This window comes from Brachycentrus maculatus, unplaced genomic scaffold, assembly GCF_059751285.1.
Source record: "Brachycentrus maculatus isolate JH-2025_06_01 unplaced genomic scaffold, ASM5975128v1 h1tg000784l, whole genome shotgun sequence".
NCBI lineage: Eukaryota > Metazoa > Arthropoda > Insecta > Trichoptera > Brachycentridae > Brachycentrus > Brachycentrus maculatus.
This window is the reverse complement of record NW_028281512.1, coordinates 70,885-92,541: the sequence shown is the minus strand read 5'-3', so window position 1 is coordinate 92,541 and position 21,657 is coordinate 70,885. Positions and strand designations below refer to the sequence as shown.

The window sequence follows — 21,657 nt, the reverse complement described above, 5'->3', positions numbered from 1 at the left end:
GCATGCAAAAAATACTATACCATGATTAAGAGAAAGTACCTACGTAAAACTCAATATGATAACATAGTGCATTGAAGTTGTGAAAAATATGACAAAGACATGAGAGAGATTATGAGTTTATCCGATGATTTAAATAAAACGTTTAGATCAGTAACACAATTTCCCTTGTACGGTTCATACTTATAGAAATTAAAGAGAAGATAAACAAAAATAATTCAAATGTCAAATGGTTTTCATTTTTCTGGTATTTGGCAATGTCAACACATCAAATACCGTAATTCAAATGAATAACACATTAATGATGTTTCTGTTGTTGTTTAATGTGACGTTTGGTAGGAAACAGAATGGAGAGGCGGAAAAGAAAATGAATATTTCGCTGCCTGAGTGGATAATAATCTCGCACATCCGTAAGAGGCACCGTATTGCTCCGCAATTCTCAGTACTTTCACCTCGGTATTCCATAAATTTGGCGGTGAAATTTATAGCACAACACCACTGACCCAAAAAATACTCAGACATTAAAGCATGACCGCGGCAGTGATAAGTAGCATCCCTCGGCGAAATAAAAGATGCTGGAATACGTTTTTATTTATATCCAGCGGTGGTGCGTGCGAAGTTTTACGACAGAGGAAAACAATATGGCATTTTCATTATTTTGAATTTTCAAACACGCACGTGCGGCTGTATCCACGCAGTGCGTGGGTACTGACTACAGTACTGAGCGTAGGGGAGATTCCCAAGTACAACGGAGTCTACCTAGAGAGCAATTTTACGAGTTTATGCCACATTATGAGTATGACCCGAGTACAATGAAGTCTATCTAGAGAGCCATTTTACGAGTATATTGGACATTACGAGTATGACACATTCCCGCCAAAATATCATAAACGTCACTAGGGTAACGATCGTTTTGTTTTAGTTAATATTATAAATTCAAAATAAATATACGCATATAGAAAAAAATCCGTCGACGTCGGGGACATTACTTACATAGTTAGCATCGATTCGACTTTTTAATTAACATTAGTTGACTCGACAGTTTCTTTGTGGTAATACTTTTCTACTTTTAATTTAAACTTTACTTGGGAAATACCACTTTTTATTTAAATCAATTGTGGCATTGTTATTTAAAAATGATGCGGAATGATATATCAAAACACTTGTTACTAATAGATTTTAAGAAATAGTGGTAATTAATTAAACATGTAACATTTGAATTTATTATTTTAACTTTGGTTTTCTAACATTGCATTTATTTATCCCAATATGAACAGTAAAATGTATTTATTGAAATATTATTATGACTTGATAAAGTGACATTGATAAGTTGAGATGTTTTACCGTTCGTGCATTTATGAATATTAGCCAAAATCATGGCTGTAGACGAGCGATTACTAACGTAACTCAGCGAATCTCAATAGATTAGTTAAAATATTTGGAAAAAATTCTTCCTTCCATTTTTCGACTAATTGCTCAATAAAATATAAGTGTATCACTTTTTTTAAACAGCAGCATAAGGTACTGTTTTTAAAAAATCACTCATTAAGTACGCCAAGGATATGAGCTATACATTGGAAATATAAATCTTAAAAGATGGGTAATTTTATGCTGAGAAACTCAAAAATACTCTTTGGATTTTGAGGAAATTGATAACGGTTCATTAAATTATAACTAACTAACTAACCATCACGCCTCTTCCCCGCAGGGGTAGGCAGAGAGAATCGAACGCCACACCACTCTATCTTTGCAAACATTCTTTGCCTCTTCTACATTCATGCATCTCCTCATACATACCCGACGATTATTACGACTCCTGACCCGGCCGCTTTCAAGTATTTGACATACCTGATTGTGCCAAGTTTTCCTCGGTTGCCCTCTGCTTCTTTTTCCAACTACATTCACCTCATAAATTTTTTAACCGTTCTTTCTTCACTCATACGCTCCACATGTCCAAACCATCTCAACACACCTTTCTTAATTTTATCGATAGTGCTTATCTCAGCCTTACATTCTTTCTTTCATTAAATTATATCATATTCGAATTCTAGGGTACAAAAATACCTTACAACGTTATCTTTACGCTTCTTCACCTAAATGTTATCAAAATCACTGTTTTTTTTTAAATAAATAAAAAACATCGCTTACAACATTTTGAGTGTGTCCAAATACTTGTTTACAAAATCTGGATTATCTCCAAATATAAGATAAAATGTAAGAGTTTCTGCTTAGTAAAAAGCTTATTTACATCTTACCAATAGATGACTCTAGTGAAGTTCTAGTGATTCAAGAACAAGGTTTCTAAATTGGTTCATATATATTGTAGAACTTCCAAGAATTTGAGTAGTGTGGTTGTCAATAATGGGTAGAATTGGTGAATGTTACACGTTATCACTTAAACCAGCCTATGATGGTCGTCAGCCCCGTAAATGCCCAGACTTCCATATTCTTCTTCGTCTTTGATGAGATGTCAGAAAAGAATATTAAAAATATCGTTTTTGTGTATTCCTGGTAAGTTAAAAACAGAAAAATTATGCAACAGCCATACAAATTTTCTTTTAAATTCACTTAAAACTTGATGTTTTTCGTTTATATTTTAACAATAAGAAATGAAAAAGCGACAGGGATGGCAAAGGGGCGGGCTCGGGGGAATAATTATGTGATTTATGCGGGCAATTTATTCGGGTCTACGCCACTGTATTCACCCCTGCTTCCCCAATATGATTCAAAAGAAAAAAATACGAAGAAATGCCAATGTTTGTTTTCTTTTTAATTGGGCTATTATAATTGTTTTGTTTTCTTTTTTTGGATTCGTCTTCTTTATAAAAAAATGTTGAATATTCATTGGTATCATGAATATTTATCATTTTATTTTTATTTATGTAAAATGTTTATTTTAAAAACGATGTCCTTTAAAACGTGATGATGAAATCCAAACGGAAAAAGTATTACAAGTTTCACAACTTGAGATGAATGATCTATGGTTTTTGTATCAGAGAAGATGGATGTCTGAGTATCTCAGGGTTTCAACCTGGTTTTTGGCTGGATTAAATGATCACTTTGTATACCTGCGTAACGTTCACCACTCTGCCCAATATTAAACACTATATTGCATTAATTTTTGAAAGATGTATCATATGGAATGTTGTTGGATTCCTTTCATATGCGAATTGTTATTTGATAGATTTAGAAATACAATTGTGAAGTATACAGCAAACTCAAATAGAATTTTCAAATAAATCAATATTTTCATTAATCTTTCGAAACAAAGCTAAGTTATTAAAAACTCCCAAAATGGGGATACCAGAGACAGCAAAACGACTCCAGCGCCATTGGACTACTATTAATGCCTACTCTAAGTGACGTTATTTGAGCTTCCAACGTTAATCAAACAATTTCGTTAGGTGAGATTCAAACGCAAATAACAAAATATTTATATAATTATTATATCATTGTGAGTGACAGATATGAAAATGAATGTTTGATTTAATGATTCTTTGAAAACAACGAAGCTTTCTTTCAAAACAAAGCTAAGTTATTAAAAACTCCCAAAAAAAGGGATCAAGATACAGTAAAATGACTCCAGCAACTTCAAACTCGGGTTTGACTTTATTTGGTGGAATAACTCTTTTATACTTGTATAATAATGACCTCTTGAAATGACATTATTTGACAATTGTGATTCAAATACCAACAAAATATTTTTTAAATTACTGTTTCATTGTGAGTCAGAGATATGAGAATGAAACTTTGATTTAATTTTTTAATTTCAAATGAAAAACAACGAAGCAATCTTTCGAAACAAAGATTAGTTATAAATAACTCCAGAAATTGGGATACAGGAGACAGCAAAACTCTTGTCTCTGGGGATTAAATTAGCCGACGTCTTGGCTCTGCATTCCATCATACTTTGATGAGAAATGAACGAAATGAACAAGACTCATCTCCTTTTCGCGTGGAGACCGAGTCATGTTGTTTTGGAAAGTTGTTAGCAAATTTCCATCTCACTTGTACATAGTTACGTCACCGCAACTCTGAGACAGACGGATTTCTAAGTTTCCCATCAACCACACTTCGGAGCGCGTTTCAGTTATCATTACAAAATACGTGGATGGTCTCTAACAAAACTATTTTAATCAAAATATTATTGTTCATAGCTTTATGGAAGACGAAAAGCATACAGTTGGAGCAAATAAAAGCCTTAACTTAATTAAAATAAAAGCGGAAGCTAAACTCACAGTGACAGAGTCCTGGTACCAATCCCAACGTGTGGAAGTAAAAAATGGAGTTGGCAAATGAAGGATGAAAGCAGTTGAAATGCGATCTCTCTTGAAATGTGCGGCAAAACGATGTATTTTAGATATTTAAAAGTGAAATAAGGAAAGAATGCGAGGCTGAGAAAAGTATTAAGCATACGGGGATATGAAGGAGCTTGATAATTAGTTAGTAAGCCAGTTAAAATATCTATCAAAATAATAGCTTACATACGAAAGAAATCCAACAAAAGTGTATAGTGTATTTTTTTAAGGTAATATAAAATACATCCTCAATAATGGGCAGAATAAAGAACGTAATACGTATAATACATTAAGTGATCACTTAAGTAAATCAAATGTAACTTTATTTTAAAATCAAAAAATATCAGCAACATTTTGAGTGTGTCCAAATACTTGTTCACAAAATCTGGATTATCTCCAATTACAGGAGTTAAGAATTTGAGTAGTGTGGTTGTCAATAATGGGTAGAATTGGTGAATGTTACACGTGTGTAAAGTGATCACTTAAACCAGCCTATGACGGTCGTAAGCCCCGTAAATGCCCAGACTCTCATATTCTTCTGCATCTTTGATGAGATGTCAAAAAATAATATGAAAACATATCAGGTCGAAAGTCATTGGACGATTTCCTTTTTTTTCACGTAAAAATAAAAGATTGCTTTTTCTCAAGTTTTAAAGTCAGATATGTATAATATAAACGAAGTTGTAACGAAACATTTGTTTGAAAATGACGAGATTGAAAAAAAAGTATTGAAAAAAGTTAAATCAGCCATTTGCAAACACTTACCAAATTCCGGAAATGGTGAATGTGGATATCTGAAAAATAGAATTAACATCATTAGTACTGTAAAAAAAAAGATGTACGTATTTGGAAAAACTAAAGCATAAATATACAATTACTCTTTCAGTATTACATTGTTTGTAAATAAATTACATTTCTATTTACCTAAAACCTTTTAAAACCTTTTTTCATTATCGTTGAAGGGTGTATACAACCGGAAGAATGGAAAACAAAAGCAATAATGGGAATATGTTGAAGGAATGAGGAGTGAAGGCCTATCGAGTGAAGTCGTTTGAGACAGATTCAGAGACTAGGGAAGTAAATTCGATTTCAGAAAATTTTACTGAAAAAAGGTCTGCTTTTTATCCCCACATAAAACATAATACGCAAAACTTCAATCGCAAAACAACTGTTATTTTTGTTTGAAAATACTAGCATTTTGAAACTTACTTTATTTGTCTAGTAAAATAACAACTTTGTATATAGTTTTGCCACATATATTTTGATCATTGACCAGCAGAGGTTAAAAACCATCATTTAATGAAAAAAATCTGACCAAATGATTTTAAATTGAACGAATTTAAGTAGTTTATCATAATAATAGTTACATATAAGTTATGTAAGGGTTTTCAGAGTGATTTTTTTAAATTTTATAATATCAATATATTTTTGTGTGTAAATAATAAAAAAAACATTGTATATAAATAATATAAGTGTGAATCTGATACCATTTTTTTTTTCAAGTGCGTAAAAAGAACTTCACTTACAATATATAAAAGGTGAATTGGTGGGTCTTCGCTACAAAAATATATTAATCATGGATATGAATTAACAAACTAATATTACCTTTTTTTTACAAATAAATAAAATACTTATTTATATTTGAAGCACTAACTTTGTGATTTTCCATTTTATAATTTAAATGTAACTTTATTTTAAAATCAAAATATATAATTTATTGTAACGTAATTATAATGTCAAAGAAGCGGTTTGCTTCGAGTCCTATAGACATAATAATTGAGTTATAATAAAATATTTGTAGTAATTTTAAAACAAAGTTACTTGACAATTACTTGAAAAAATATTTATAAAATAAATCATTAAGGTATAACAATATAATAACTGTAAAAACTAGAAAACAATATTTTTTTTACGTATTTTTAATGTATTGATTCAGTTTTTGTTTCAACAACAAATTAAAATAACTAGAGTAAATAAACAAGACAACGAGAGCGATTGAATTCTTTGAACTTATATTCTTAATATTGAGTTTTTGAGTCTGAAATCCGAATTATTCTTTTAAACTTTGCTTAGATTTCTTAAAGCAAGGGCGATGATATGAATAATTGAAACGAAAAACCAAGTAAATAATTGAAAAATCTAAACTTTTCAAGCGAAAATGCTACGGTCTGAAATGTAAAAGGAAAAATTCCTCCGTGGATTTTCATTTTATTCAAATATACCTGCCATTTAATGAAATTTTCGCTAACGTAGCAATCTCCATTCTTCTACATATTTAGGGGATGAAGCTTGTATACACTTATGTAATTTTCATATGAGCAATTTCATAAACGTAAATAAATTATATTTTATTATTAAATGGCTCTCATAATTTTAATATTATCTTGATAAGAATGTTATTTAAGGTGTTAAAATTTATTAGATTATTCATATTATTTACACAATATTTAAGGAATTTAAGACTCTGATAAAATAACATGAAGCTGTATTCAACGCATGACTTGAATGAGATAAAATAAAAATATTTATTTACAGAAGAAAAGCTTTTTGATTCACAATGTTCTGAGATTGTCGAAACTGTGAAATGCGAATATTTGATTACGCTTTTATCGGATTCTACGATATAGGAGAAAAATATATTTGATAGAATATAGATACCATGAGTTAAGTATAAATATGTTATGAGGGAAGGAAAATTGGAGATAAAAAGTTGGTCGGAAATGTAAAACATCAGTTATAGTTAGGCATTTGGGGTTGCATTCCTGTACTCGCATAACCTTGTGTTAGATTTAGGTACACTGTCAACGAGTACGAATTATACACACACATAAAATATGTATTAAAACAGTAATGCAAGTAATGTTTGTTTGTAAGTTAGTTTAGTAAGTTTACAATTATTTTTTTTGTTTTATATAAATTGAATTTTTATGTGATTTAACAATAAAATACAATTTAGTACTCTCTAAAAATAAATGTTTTATTTAAACATTTAATATAAAAAGTAAAATGGTATTGCATTCATTAAACCCCAAATCTATAAATATAATAAACAGTAAATATCAAAAGAATAAACAAAATAAAATTTTTATGGCAAAATGAGTACTTATTATGTGCGATTACAGTTTAAAAACATCAATTTCTGTATTTTTGTACAGTTTGTATAATAAGCATCCCATATTACGTGTTGGAACTACTTCAGGATTTAGTTTGTGTTTAGAAATGTAATAACTGTTTCTTGAAATATAGCGGTTACATTACATGAAATATTCCTTGACAACCTTAATACCCGATCTTCAACGCCGTTGTACAAGATAACAAATATCGTAGAGCCCTACTAATCTCCTAAGATCCGAGATTACGCTTCTACAGGTGGATCTTATACCATATAAAAGGAAGTAGAATGATAAAATACTCTCAAGAGTAGAATAATCCAAAGTAGTATTTACATTGTAAGTTTATACTGAGTTGTTTGTGAGAATGTATGAAGAATGAAGGTTTACTCAAAGTTGTTGATTGGCGTGGAATTTTCTCCATTCATGTCCATAAAAATTATATCCATTTAATTCGATCCTTTCAAGATAAACAGCGAATTGCAGTTCCAATATGCACATAAAATACACTGTTTCAAGTTTAACTTTAAAAAGTTGATTTGTTAAGGATTTCCTTCATTTATATTTGTCCATAAAACTCCATTCAAGACAATGTGATAATTGTAGTTTAAATTTGCACATAAAATAAACTTTTCAGTTTATTTGGAATTATTAGAAAAGGTGATAAATTTGTTTTATCAATTAGATTAGCGTGGGATTTTTCCACCAATAAAAATACATATGATAAAGAGCGAATTGTAGTTTTAATATTCCACAAAAATACTGTTTTCAGTTAAACTTATTAAGAGTGCTATCAATTTGTTGTATTAATTATATTCGAATGAGATTTTCTCTCACATGACTTTGACTTTGTTAAATCAATAAGATTCGTGTGAGTTTCCTTAAATCCATTAAAATACATTTCAGATAAAGAGCAAATTGTAGTTCAAATATGTCATAAAAAACACTGTTTCAGTTTAATTTTTTAGAAATGTAGTTAATTTGTTGTATCAATTAGGTTTGTGTGAGATTTTCTCCATCTTTGACATTAATTTGACATGTTATCATTAACAGGTAAAAATGCAAGTTTAACAGTTTATGTATATTGTCACCTTTTGAGAAAATCTGTAACTCTCAAAACAAAAGGTGTTTAAATTAATTATTTCATAAAAGTGGCTTGTACAAGAGTTTAATTGTTATATTTCAATTAGTATATTATTCCTCAAAGTAGATCAATAAATAATATAACAAATCCTTTTTTCTTACTTCAAGCGCTCGAATCATGAAAATATGATTTTAATATTATTTTGAAATAAAATAAATATTATTGATAATATAGATATTTATTTATATTATTTTTTGACATCTCAAAATGATGAAGAAGAATATGGAAGTCTGGACATTTAAGGGGCTGACGACCGTCATAGGCTAGTTTAAGTAATCATTTTACACACGTATAACATTCACCAATTCTACCCACTATTCTACCCACAACCACAATACTCAAATTCTCGGAAGTTCTATATACATATGAACCAATTTTGAAACATTGTTCTTGGATCATTAGAACTTCGCTAGAGGCCTCTATTGTTGAGATGAAAAGAAGCTATTAATTAAACTATCTTTGATGAGATGTCAAAAAATAATATGTAAAATATCTCCTATAATTGGAAATAATCCAATTTTGTGAACAAGTATTTGGACACACTCAAAATGTTGTAAATAAATATTTATTCACTAATTAAAAATGAAAAAGCGTTCTTGTGATAAAGTGATTCTTGCATAATTCGTTGGATTCTAAAATGCATTTTTTCTACTTGAACGGATGAAATGGATTCCCACCGGAATAAGATTACCCGGTTGAATATAATCGTCAAGAACCTACATATTTAAGACCCTTGACCCCATCGTCAGGATTTCCGAGATCATTTCTCAGAAGATATGCATGGGTAATTTTAGCCAATTTACATCTACTTTCCCACTGTCTTTGGTCCTTGGCCAGGACTATACATAATTTTATGATAGATTTTTGGCTTATTTCGTAAAGTATTGGGCTTAGTCTATAGGAGAGAGTAAAATCACAGTGGTTTTTTGGCTTATAATTTATCTTAAAATCTTAAGCTAAAAAAAATATGGTTTCAAGCGTTTTTCAAGTATGTGAATAAAATGCAGGATTCAAAACTCACACACAAATGAAAGACTCTCTGCTTAATAAAAGCTTTACTCATCCAACCATAGATGCCTCTAGTAAACTCGTGCATACTGTGTTACGAGTTTGATCAATTTATTTAGAAGTTTCAAGCATTTGAGAATAAGAAGTAGAATTGGTGAATGTTACCTACACGTGCTTAAAGTGATCACTATGTGAGTATTAAAATATAACACTGCATTTAACATTTTACTTAATACTGTTTTTTAACTTTTCAATCAAGATAACGTTGCATCAGCCAGTGAATTTTTTTAAATACCTTTAGTGTAAAGTGTTGGGAAAAACGGTTTTTTGTGCATACATACTGTTATTTTTTATGGATTTTTTTTTCATATCCGTTTTTATATATCATTACATAAAACCTCTACAATTTTTGTAAATTTACGACCAACAAAATTAAACATAAAACACACAGAGTACTCTTTGTGAACACTGTTTAAAACACATTAGAAACTCATTTCCCCTAATGGGTCAACATAACAAAACACCTTCACTGTACGGTTAACGTGGAAAACCTTATAACGATCACAAATTTGATATTTTTTACCCAAATTCGTTGTGAACAACGTTGGCTCTGCTTAAACAAGATTCCAAGTTGTTTGTTCTACGAGAATAGGAGGGATACCTCGGAATAAGGATACTTAAGATCACGAGGGAATGTTTCGAAGAGTAGATATACTCGGAAGAAAAGTAAAAAGGGGTGGCTGGAACACAAGGCTGTTAAAAGATTTTTAGCAATTAAAAGTTTTATATCTTGTCACAAGCTTTAACGATCGATGACAAGTAACTGTTTTAAAGCTTATTTTAATATCTTCCCTTTGTTCGAAGTGGGTAAGGAGATAATAATAATAAAATCTTATTCAGAAAATGAAAAAGAGCAAAGATTCAATGTTTGAGGACGTTTTTTCCAGGTTTAATAATAATAATAATAAAACCCTTATCCGCACCCCAATGGTGCATAGGGCACTGTGTCTTATAAACGCAGTGTTATCATGATCGTTTTACACATGAAGGAAAGGTGATCAGCCCTCCGTTTCAGGTACCAGTCCATGGTAATATTGAATAAATATTACAGTGAAAAAATTACTTATATTTATTTTTACCCCCCTTGGGAATCGAACCCGGGACCTCCAGAACGGTAGCCGAGCGTGCTGACCATTACACTACGGAGGCGGACAAAAGGTTTACTGGACAATTTTATACAAAGATTTTATCGATGAGAGAAAGTTTTTTTAACGATTGAAATTGAATTTAAGGCATTTTTAAGACTTCACACCATCATTGGGTCGTTTGTGTTTTTCATTTCTTACTTATTTCATTTACTTAGTAAATACCACTTTTTCTTAAAATGTACAGTATTTTCAAACACCGTATGATGCGGAAAGCATCAAAACACGTATTACTGTAGTTTAAAAAAAATAGTGGTATTTACTGAGTAAAACATGCATTAAAAATGGATAGATTTTACCACAAAATGACTGCGAAATTAATTAATGATATAATTATTAACTTTAATAATTTGTGTTTTGCTATTTTTGTAAAATAAACTATAAATTGGAAACATATTAATAATAAACCACGCACTCAAGTACAAGTAGGTAAATTATCTTTCATTTTTTAAATGATCAACATTTTTCTTCCATCAATTGAAGGAATATTTAAAAAAATATTATTTCAACTGATATGCTTGTTCGCTTTGCTATTTTTGTAAATTAAAAATTCATGAAACGCCTTCTGTTATTTTTGTTTCGACATGATATAGCCTGCTCTGACCCCAACGTGCAGAATGAGGGTGGAGAATATCTTCCCTTGTGGACCATAAATTTAAAGTAAACTTAGTTGAAAATTTATTTTAAGATCGTTTATGCGTATTTTACATTAGATACGGTTCAATGACTCTACATCTTATGTAAGAATAATAATAGTAATTCGAGGAATAATAAGATTAAATGCTTAAAAGTAACGATTAATTAATTTCGGAAAGAATATACTGAAAATCCATTGTCAATAAAAAAAATAAGAATTATAACATAAGGCTTAAAAAATATTAAAAAATTACGGAAGGTATAACCATAACATATATAAATATCAAATCATATAACATAACATCATAATGTTAATTTCTTTTGTGCTGCAAAAAATGTTTATACAGTGGAGAAAAATTTATTCAATGAATTTATTCAACTTTTTTTATTAATGTTATTTAGTTTTCTTTTTTATGCATGTAATCAAAAACAAAGGTTTTTAAATGAAGAAACTAATAATTCAGTGAAATTTTTAATCACTATCGTTAGATTACTTACAACCAATAAAATTAACGTAACTGTATGCTATCATGGAATTTTTCATTCAGTATTTGATAGTTTCACTCAGACCGCATGTTATTTTCGAAAAAATATTGTTAAATTTTATTTTAAATAAGTATTACTAACTAACTAACTAACTAACTAACCAACCACCACGCTGCGGTATGCAGAGAGAATAGAACACCACACCAATCTGTCTTAAAAAACAATCATCGACTCATCTTCCACATTCATGCACCTCCTCATACATACACGCCAATTATTCCGACTTCTTGTCACTTTTAAGAATTTGAAATAATTGATCACGCCAGGTTTTCCTCAGTCTTTTAATCCAATCCCAATTGCCTTAAAAAACAATCATCGACTCATCTTCCACATTCATGCACCTCCTCATACATACACGCCAATTATTCCGACTTCTTGTCACTTTTAAGAATTTGAAATAATTGATCACGCCAGGTTTTCCTCAGTCTTTTAATCCAATCCCAATTGCCTTAAAAATCCAATCCCTTTAATCCAATCCCAATTGCCTTAAAAAAAGTTTTACAATCCTTTCTTCACTCATCTTCATATACTTTTGGTAAATTTGGTAAATGCTTATCTCAGCTTTGCATCCTTTCCTTATATCGCCGTTCGAATATATATAAATACATATATATATATATATATATATATATATATATATATATATATATATATATATTCATATATATATATATATATATATATATATATATATATATATATATATATATATATATATATATATATATATATATATATATATATATATATATATATATATATATATATATATATATATATATATATATATATATATATATATATATATATATATATATATATATATATATATATATATATATATATATATATATATATATATATATATATATATATATATATATATATATATATATGAATATATATATATATATATATATATATATATATATATGTATATATATATATATATATATATATATATATATATATATATATATATATATATATATATACTTATATATATATATATATATGTATATATATATATATATATATATATATATATATATATATATATATATATACATATATATGATGTTAATGTCATCACCCTGCCGATTCACGATTTAAATGATCAAGGTAAAACCACGTTATTGCAATGCCGTAACCTATGGACCATTGTAGAAGGATTATGGTTAGAAGATTAATATTTTTTAATTGATTTTTATCTCTCTGAGTTTCCCTGAAAAAGTAGGGCTTGGACGTGTAGTCTAATTCACCCCGCGTATTAATATGTATTGATAAAAACCTCGTTGGAATAAGTCGAAACGTAGAACCCACACCACGACGCGAGACGCCCACCATCTCATCACTTTGGGGCTCCCGTTTAAGTACTTTGTCAGGGAATAAACAAGTGATAAATTGCTGACAGCGCCCCCCTAACCTGCCGCGAGGACCCGTGAAGTGGGCTCCGGGAGCTCCGTGCGGCTGAAATGGGGCTCAAGCACCCTCTCGATACGACGGGCCGACCCGAATACAAATGCCAAGAGCCGGGAAAATTAATCTGAAACGCTGGATTTTGATACACCCTTGATATAATAATATGGTCATAGAAAATGTAAGTGTGCCGGGTTGTGGTCCCGTAGTTAGTGTCGCGGACCCTTGAGTCAGATTCTCGGTTCGAACCCACTCTACCACAATTTGATACTTATTTCTAATAATGAGCTGCTTAGATACACAGTCATAGTATGAAATTTAAATATATTTGTAAATAATAAAAACACAAATGCTTCTCTTTTTTTTAAGTTAAAAATAACCAAGGCAATTCAGATAATAACGATTTTTAACAAAAAACTCATATTATTTTTTGACATCTCATCAAAAATGAAGAAGAATATGGAAGTCTGGGCATTTACGGGTCTGACGACCGTCATAGGCTGGTTTTAGTGATCACTTTACACACGTGTAATATTCACCAATTCTACCCATTATTGACAACCACACTACTCGAATTCTTGGAAGTTCTATATATATGAACCAATTTAGAAACCTTGTTCTTGAATCACTAGAACTTCACTAGAGACATCTATTGGTGAGATGTAAAGAAGCTCTTTATTAAGCAGAAACTCTTATATTAGTATGTGAGGTCCAAATCCTGGATTTCAATCACATGTTGTAAAAAAACTCATCATTTTAATACAAGAGGATATAATAAAATACATGTGGAACTGATAACACAACTTAGTTTGGAGTTTAGTCCTTACAATATATATATATATAAAATGGAACCTACATAGTTACGGATCCAAAATGAATGAACTAAAAAAATACTTTGGAAACATATTTGAGTGATTTTTTGTATTTTATCCTTTGGATTCCTTTAAACATGTTTCTTATCTTATGTTTTTTATATGAACTTTATATTTTACATTTCGCTCTCTATTTTCTTATATTTTTTTTACATTTACTTTTTGCTGAAAAGTACTCATCGGGAATATTATATACAAGTATGTGACTGTATGTGGTATATTCAAATAAATACTTAAATTTTAAAAGCCTTATCACAACATATTTTAAGAAAAATGGGATACACCAAGTGAAATTTAAATTAAAAATACATAGATATTTTCTTTCACACCATTGTTTAACTTCTATCTAGATACATTAAAGTTAATTTTTTCTCCTGCTCGTAGTGCTTGATATTCACACAAATCTCTTTTACCTTATCTTTTTAACATTGCTCTAGCAGCTGTTGGGTTCAACCCTCGGTTAATGCAAATATTTACTCATTTCTATTCTATTACACGAAAACCGCGGGAATGTGTGTATATGTATAACATTAAGCATATAAAGTACACCTGTACCAATCCAAGTGTACGAAAAATTTACTAATTAACGCGGAACGGCCCCAGGCGGGAACGTGGAATTGCCAACCCCGTGAATTTTTCACTAGGCAAATTTCAGCGGTAATATTAATGTTAATTAGGTTTGTTAATTCATACGAATTCAGGAATTCAATAAACCACCCTAATTAAAACTAGCATGCGCAAATGGAGACGTCGCCTTTACAAGAAATAATCCTAATATCTTCATGAATATTTCACGTTTCAGCATTTCGCGAAAGCGACTGTGAATCGAAGCAAATGGAGATTGTGTATTTTTGAACTAACGATCACCATACTCGATAAAATAATCCACGATGGAATTTTCAATATCTATGCTAACATAAGCATTTTTTCTCTTCATTTTTTGCATATTTTTGGGCGCATTTTTTTACTTTAACGTCATATTAAAAGGATTTTTATTCACAATATTTAAAGTGTGTCCAAATACTTGTTAACAAATCTGGATTATAGGAATTATTTTCAACAATATAGATGAAGACGAATATCGAAGTTTGGGTATTTACCTGTCATAGGCACCTGTCGTGTGTTAGTGATTACTTAAACAACCTATTCCTATGGTAATGGTCAGCACGCTTGGTTATCTTTCTGGAGGTCCCGGGTTCGATTCCCAAGGTGGGCAAAATAAATATAAGTGATTTTTTCACTGTAATATTTATTCAATATTACCATGGACTGGTGCCTGAAGCAGAGGGCTGATTACCTTTCCTTCACTTGTAAACAATCAAGATAACACTGCTTTATATGACACAGTGCCTATGCACCATTGGGGTGCGGATAAGGGTTTTTTATTTTTTTATTATATTTAAATTAAAATGGAGTTCAACAAATTAAACGCCAAACCTTTAAATAAATTGATACTGCTATTCATGACCCAAGATATTCAGAGAGTGGACCTATTTACCCTTGGACTTTTCAACTCTGCCCCTATAACCTATAAACTTTGCATATGGTTTCAAAATTATCGTTCAGTTTGAAGATATACCTTAATTTAAGTTTTAATGGCGTATGTTATCATGAGATGGTATAACAATATTTAGTTATTACTGTTTAATCGTCCTCATTAGTATTCCTCGTACATATCTTGGATAACGATCTTAAGTGAGGAGATAATAGTATATAGGGTTCTCTGTAAGCCACAGGTGTTGTTCTATGCTACGCATGTATTATCATGTATATTGCATGGACTTATAACATCCTTTAAATACGGGTATTACATGAGTAGTCCACTTGCAAACCACGTTATGTCGAAAAAAAAGGTTTTTAGTCATTGGCGCCAATCGGTTGGAAATAAAAAATATTAACGTGCATATTAAACAAATCTGGCAAAATTCGTTAAGTAAAGAATAAAATGGAATAGAATAATCAATCAATCACTTGCTATGCCGATCGACTCTCAATAAATAAAATCTCTCAATAAAGCTCAAATCGGTAGAAGATTTAATTTTCTACCGATTACGGCCATTGTGGCCAAGATAATTTGGCTTGCAAGTGAACTACCTACATAATAAATAGAAAATAATAGGCAGTGACTGCTGAATCAATTAATGAAATGAGAAAAAAAAAATTCGGGGATATGTCACAAATTTAATCAATTATTAGATTATTAATGTACTCCGCAAAGCGTTGCTGTGGCACTTTTTTCACATGTTTAATTTCATAACGATTGTGGGTATACAATATTTGTTGTCAAGAATTATGCTGTCTGACACGAATGATAAAAAGTTTTGCATGTATTTCTGTTATTTTCAACATATGGCTCTGGCATTGCAGTCATAAAACTTTTTAAAAGCATTTTTACAACTCACAAGTAGATAAAAAAGCGCGTATTTGATTGCAACCTTGTTTGAAAATTTCAAAGTAATCAGTGAACAACTTTAGAATATTCAAGATTTCAAACAAACAAACCACTTAATTTTTATATTATTTTTGACAACTCATCAAAGTTGATGATGAATATGGAAGTCTAGGCATTTATTTGGACACAATCAAAATGTTGTAAAAAATATAAACATATTTATATAGATCCCAAAAAATTACAGTTTAATGGACTTAAACTGGAATTCTTGGGAGTCTGTACCAGATTTAAATTTTAAAAATTAACTGTGAAATTCTAAAAATTATTTTTATTCTGAAACTGTGTCTTAATTATTTTTTTATATTCAAATTGTACAAAATCTCTTTGTTATTATTTTCAACAAGCATAAAGATATACAGAGAAATATTATGTATCCACTACATTCACAGTCCCTCATAGTATAAACATAAAGTCAGGGAATATTTCATTTCACTAATGGAATCAACACTAACTTTATGTCATTTCATGATTACAATATGTCATATAAAACAAACTTTGTAATTAGTTTAACTATAATACATAACTAAAGAGAAATTTTATAATAATTACTTGAGGTATTATAGTTACAAAGAGCACTTTTCCCGTCAAATTTGAAACAATTTTTTAATTTTTTATTTCTTTAGTTAGCTTATATTACAATTAATTTAAACTATTATTCACAATTAATTTCCCTCATATGTATATTTACATCTTCTTACAGTAAACAGAACATTTATTTTTAAATTCTTTCAGACACTTTTCATTCTTCATACATTCAGGCATCTCATGATACATTTTAAAACCCTTATACATCAAACAATTTTGTGACTCGGTTTTTTTCAATAATGGCAGTCTTATTTTATCTTTGTTTCTAGTAATATGTTTTAATATAATTAATAATATGAAAAATAAAAATACTTAATTTTGTAATAAATTAAATGTTTAAAAAAAGCTTCCCATCAATGGAGATCAAAAAATTAAGGGGATGTTGTTTAACTGTAGAAATATACAGTTAGGGTATATGGGGGTAAAGATTTTAAGGAAAAGAGTGTCAATTACAGAAATATAATAAACTATATAAAAAAAACAACTTAGTTTTAACCACTTTTTACTTTTTTTTATTTTTGATTTGTGTACGGAGTGGGTGGATATCGTAAGGGAAGGGTAATTAACTATTACCTTACTATGTGTATTTCAATGTTTGAGAATTGGTACATAAACCCTGAGGATGACAAGGTTCTTGTCAAAACCAGTTATAAAAAAATTACCAATAAAAAGTGCTTATAACAAATTTGTTTTATTTTATAAAGTTTATAAAATGTGCCACCAAGTATCTGCTAAAAACATTCAAGAAAAGAAATATAACACTTTGTAAAATTTAAAATAATTGTTAAAGCCATATCGTTATTTGCAACAAGCTACGATTGGTTAACACAATAACTTGCATATGACCATTTTTGAGTTTATGAATGAAATCACGACTAGTTTCGATAACTACAGATATTCTCATCAACAGGTGAAAATACAAAAAAAAACAACAGTCTCAATAGTGTTTATATTGATCAACTCAAAAACATGTTCTTACTCATGATTTTAACTAAATGATGGACCAAAATAAAATGAAAATAGTTAAAAAACTTAATTTTGTGTTTCATTTGTTTTATAAAATTAATATTTTTGTTGTGATTTCTTTTACCGACGAAAAATTTGTTTTTTGCTCTCATATTCCGCGACACTACTACAATAGTAACGTCATTTAAGTCGGCAAAGTTAATGCCAAATCGATAAAATATATGTATATAGTACCTATACATGTATACATATCGCTCACTCCTTTCAAGAACGTAATAAATAAAAAATCGTCAATTTTCAGTTGTGCATGTTTTCAGAATGCCCAGAAAATGTACTTTATCCCAGCAAAAGCGGCATATTTTTTACTTAATGTTTACCCGCACAGGATTGTATTTTGAAAAAAATATATTGTTAAATATTTTTTTTTAAATATACTAAAAAAAATTTAAATGGAGAAAAAACCTTCAAGTTTTACCTAAAAAGATCTGTCGCACAGTAAAAAGTTCAATAAATGGCTTGGTATTTATTTTCAATACATTGTATTATATTTTTAAACTTAAAAACCTTCTCCTGAAAAATCAAGTTTTTTGATTTATGACGTTCTTGAAAGGAGTGAACAATATCCATAGCATTGAAAAAACATGAGATAAAACTACGGGAGTTTATATCATCATAAAGGAAGTAATATTATACGCTTAACGTCCGAATACTTTTCCATGTGATCATTATTTTATATTTCTCAGTCAACCTATTGACCCTTGTTAGCAGTCTACAAGCATCTAGTTAACGCTATCATTGAATTCTAAGAGAATTTCCGCTTGAGGGTGCTCTCGACTTACTCAAATCCTCGCTATTTTCTTCTGTAATAATATATATCGAAATGATACACGGTTAGTCAAAATTAACAGGCATTTATTAAAAAATATATACGATTTTCATTAAGAAATTCGTTTGTGTATTGGATTTTACATCAGATGAATGACAATGATTGCTTTTTGTAGTTTGATAATTTCGATGAAATAATTAATTAATTTTATTAATTTACCAGTTTAATGATTTAAAAGAGGAAGTTTTTCACATTTTTTCAAAGAAATATCGTGTGAAAAAATATCGTATTTTATTTTTTATTTTACATCTGTTAATAATAAAATATACTCGAATTTTAACTCCGTATCCTGTTTTTCAACTTTTCTTCTTTGTAGACTGTTTGGTCAGCTCTCCTCGTCCTTAGGGTGTAGATCCTTCTATAATGGGCAACGTCACCTAGGCCATAACGTCAAAAAAAAATTCTGCTGCAATCATGAACACCTTGGTCTACCTCTTGATGTGTATCATTAAAGGTCCATGGCAATATATTATTAATTAAGTTAAATTAATTGTTTTTTTTTAAACTTGTTAAAAAAATTTAAAAGTTAAAAAAATTAAATTAATTGTTTTTCTAAATAAAGGTTATGTTAAATTTGTTGAATGATGTTTGAAATTGTATTGTTAGAGCTTATAGGTAGTTTGCTAGATTTACACACACTGACCAAATGATTAGGTTTTCAAATTTATTTATTTTCATCTTTAAAAAAAATCATAAATATTTTTCTTTGTTTAATTACTTAATTATATTAAAATAAACCTCAAAGTATTGTCGAAAAGGAAGAAAAATCACCATCATTAAAATTTTTGTTAATAGTGTTATGTTATGCACACTCGATGATAATGCTATCACAAAATGTGGTCCTATTTTATGAACCCGAATTAAATTTTGCCGAAATTTCTGCCAAAATGTCTGGCAAATTCGTTTCCAGTTCGTTGACATAATTTGGCATTCAGACCACTTTTAGCCAATTTCCTTTCTAGAGTGCATGGAGCCTTTCAAGTTTCTAGAATGTTCTGGTGAGATAATACATTAAAGGAGGCTGTGATTAAAATTGATTGCTAATGGGACAAGCACTTACTTCGTAGGTCACAAACCATAACTTGAGGTACAAGCACCATCTTGTTTCATTACGCTTCGGAATATTGTCCCATCTTCTATATGCCTAACTAATGGATCCTCCGTAATAATAAACTTAGTTATATACTTTTTGCTTCCACGGTAACCTTATATTATATATTTATAAACAGTACACGTTCCCACTCCCCTGCTTTCATCGTTTATTTTTCGATATTACAGTATCGAGTGCCATTTCTAGGTATACCTGTATACCGACTTTTTTGCTAGTTTTGTTTTAAGTGTCACTCAGCATATCGATGTTGACTTTTTCAGATAGTTTCTTTTTTTTCTATGGTTTATTAATGTCACTTCTTTCTATCGACTTTTTTCGATAGTTTCGTATTAAGTGTCTTTAAATCGACTGTAATTAGAAGAAGGGCTTAACTTTGAATATTGAAAAAAAAATTAAGTAACCATTAAACTTATTTTAGGATTGTAAAAATAATATGGAAAAAAAAACTATGGTGAAATACATATATTTTGTTGTTTTTTTCAACACCGTGAATAAAAACTAAATGGAACATTTTTTTACCCCTTAGAAAAATGATATGGATATTTAATATATAAAGTCTATATGAGTCTTTTTCTTCCCGGATCTAGTAGTTTTTGTAATAATTTGTTTTATGGAGCGGATATATCTCTTGTTTCCATCAAGTGTCCATCTCTAGAAAACCTACAGTCTGATTGGTGTTTCTCTTCAGAACTTTTGATTTGGGAGTGGGTTCGAGGTTCGAGGTATGTGTTCATAAATATATTTAAATGTAATTTTGGAACCAAAAAGATGGACTAATAAAGTTAAATAACCTTTTCTTTCATTAGTTAAGCGACAGTTTGGAATCGGTTAAAATAAATTTGGTGATATATAATAAATATACAAAAACGTCTGGTAGAATAAACTTGGAAGAAAATAATATATTAACACTTGAAACGGATTTAAAAATGTTAATTTCGCGGAATCACATTATATTTGTAGCTCAAATAATTTCCCAAGTCCCAAAGGAATTATTTTACATTAATTAACGATAAAATTTGCTTGCGGATAAATTCATTGCCTTGTTCAAATTGTATTCTGTATTTACAGGGACTTGTATTTAAGGTTTTCCGGAATTCGAGTGTAGCTAACCAATTTCTCTATGCATAAGTCATATCGTTATAATTATTATTTTAATACCGGATTATTTCCGTCAAAATCAGTGTATTATATTATAACATTAGAATATTATCTCGCCACAAATGCGTAAAGGTATCCTGAAAATATAAACTACCAAGCGGGTTAAAGACATTAACGAATTTTATCATCGGCATTACCTTTCATATTTAAATATCTAAATTATTCATTAAAACTGTAAAAAAATTAAAAAAATTAATAAAATGTTTTAATTCGCATTCAAATGATGTAAAAAAATAGGTGAAATAAAAAAATATATACTAAGAT

At 29.5% G+C, this 21,657-nt stretch overlaps 1 long non-coding RNA gene across 1 annotated transcript in view; it reads right to left on the bottom strand.

The window, feature by feature from the left end:
• The window catches only part of LOC148300212 (uncharacterized), a 100,826-nt gene that overhangs the window by 39,066 nt on the left and 40,103 nt on the right, over window positions 1-21,657 (bottom strand). The window contains exon 2 of the long non-coding RNA XR_015838963.1: window positions 5,061-5,089. This is a non-coding gene — a long non-coding RNA (uncharacterized LOC148300212). The remainder of the gene's footprint in view (window positions 1-5,060; window positions 5,090-21,657) is intronic.